We start from the raw sequence: 2,765 nt of genomic DNA on the forward strand, positions 1-2,765 counted from the left end.
ATTTGGCGCTCCTTGGGTCCAGTTGGGATTCAAATGTAGGTGATCCAAACTTGAAACAACATTTATGCCATGCCATACTATGTTCGGATGAGCATTGCGCTGAGAAAAGAATTCAATCTTTTCACCCACTTACGTGCAAGGATCATAGATTGCGGTTAAGTTTGCTTCAATCTAAATAGTACAGCCTTTTACGATGGATAGCATAAGTTGAAACGCGTTGAACGCCTTCGTAAACTCCGTTATCGCGTCTGGAAACCGGAATATGACATTTTGCAATCCTTCATCGCGTTTGTCACCTTCATTAATGATTCTTTAAACTCGAATATGATATTTGTAAACTTCATTATCGCCCTGTCAGATTGGAGGCCGGTTTGTTTTGGGTTTCATAGATGCAAATTGTGTACACATACATATATAGTCAACCATTCGAAAAAGACGTTACTGTTCACAAATTGTATCCACGCTGTGAATCAATTATTTTAAACGATTGAACGGTTCTATTGAATATCTGTTATGGAAATGGTATATTGTGGTATACAAAAATCATAGGAGGGCCCATAGAAACGGAAATGTAAGATTTATTCTTACCAATCTAGTAAGCTTAGATGTGCTGCGGTGAAGGTAATTGCAAGTGAGAATTTCAGATTCCGTGATAAACAAGCTCAGCGAAGGAGAAACAGGATTAATTTGCCCACTGAGGAGTAGTGAATTGGCCTTTTATTCCCCATTGAAACTGGAAAAGAATGACGCGTTGGAGGCACTGATCCTGCTGGGTGCATATGTGAAAACAAGCATGGTGTCAGCTCAAGACGATGAACAGCAACTTTCACTGCAACGACGGCATTTGATGATATCAACAAGCAACGAACAAACCTACCGCTTTCTGAATGAGCCCTCATTGTTCGAAGACGAGTCTAAGAAAGCTTTCGTCCGCTGGAGCTACCGGATGATCCTGGATGTAGAGCGGTGGATGGCCCGGAAACACGGACGGGTAAACTTCTACCTGTCCCAGGTGCTGACGGGGCACGGCTTTTTCCGCCAGTATCTCGCAGCCAAAAAGTTTACCCAATCCCCGGGCTGTCCGGCCTGCCCTGACGCCAAGGAGTTGCCGGAACACGTGCTGTTCCAGTGCCCCCGTTTCGCCGGGGTGCGCGACCGGCTCCTGTCTGGACATGGGCTGGCAACCGTTACCGCCGACAACATGCACGAACACCTGCTCTATAGCACGGAGGCCTGGGTTCGACTGGAGGAGGCAGCAAGAATCATCTGTTCCGAGCTTCAGCGGCCCTAGACCACCGAGAGGGAAGCCATCGCTGAGCGGCAGACGGCAGCGGCCAGGCGGCGAACAACGGAACAAGCAGCGGTACGGGCAGCGGCCCAAGATCGAGCGAGAACGAGCAGGTTCGGTCGTGACCCCACGCTACGGGCTAGGATCCAGGCCATGAACCCGGACACGCGGTTGGCCTTCCGGCGTAGAGCAAAGCAGCTTTTGGACAGCACCAGGCTACTCCGACGACGCCAACAGCGGATGCCAACCGGGGTTTACGCCAGCACCATGCAACGCAACCTGGGGCTTCCCCGGCTTCATGACGTGACCCCATAGCACCAGGACGCGGCGCAAGTGGCTCTATACGACGCCGAGGGAAGCGATATGCGAGTTTGGCATAAACGTGAGCCAACACTTCTTTTCCAGTTTCAATGGGGAATAAAAGGCCAATTCACTACTCCTCAGTGGGCAAATTAATCCTGTTTCTCCTTCGTTGAGCTTGTTTATCACAGAATCTGAAATTCTCACTTGCAATTACCTTCACCGCAGCCCATCTAAGCTTACTAGATTGGTAACAATAAATCTTACATTTCCGTTTCTATGGGCCCTCCTATAATTTGTGTATACCACAATATACCATTTCCATAACAGATATTCAATAGAACCGTTCAATCGTTTAAAATAATTGATTCACAGCGTGGATACAATTTGTGAACAGTACCGTCTTTTTCGAATGGTTGACTATATATGTATGTGTACACAATTTGCATCTATGAAACCCAAAACAAACCGGCCTAAAATCTGACAGGGCGATAATGAAGTTTACAAATATCATATTCGAGTTTAAAGAATCATTAATGAAGGTGACAAACGCGATGAAGGATTGCAAGATGTCATATTCCGGTTTCCAGACGCGATAACGGAGTTAACAAAGGCGTTCAACGCGTTTCAACTTATGCTATCCATCGTAAAAGGCTGTAATACTGAGACAAATAAAAAACATGCAAAACGAACAGTTTAAACATAGAGAGTTTTGTGCAACAAATACTGTTCCAACCCCATATTGGAGCACCTAAGATCCAGAGCACACATAAAACATGCTTTTTTTTATATGATCTTCATTTGTCACAAGAGATGAAAGCAGTGCTGAATGCAAAATTTACAATTTTCATTCATCAAGAAACGATTTCCCACAACAGTTGTTGTTACAAATACCAAAGCAGCATATTTTTGCCACATGTAAATTCAGTGTGAAGCGACGACATCGGATCGAGATTGGTTAATCGGAACTGTACAATCTTCTATATTCCATTTCATTTTCCAGTGCAGCTTCTGGTTTTCTTTAGCAGAACATTCCAGAACATTTTTGCTCAGAACTACCGATTTTTAATAGAAAGGATGTAACAAGTGCTGACCTGCCTGTCGTACACTAAACGTTGATGAATTTTAATAACCTTTATTCGGCATACGAAATGGACATTGTGCATAAACATGTAAC

This window comes from Anopheles coustani, unplaced genomic scaffold (assembly GCF_943734705.1).
Source record: "Anopheles coustani unplaced genomic scaffold, idAnoCousDA_361_x.2 scaffold_116_ctg1, whole genome shotgun sequence".
NCBI lineage: Eukaryota > Metazoa > Arthropoda > Insecta > Diptera > Culicidae > Anopheles > Anopheles coustani.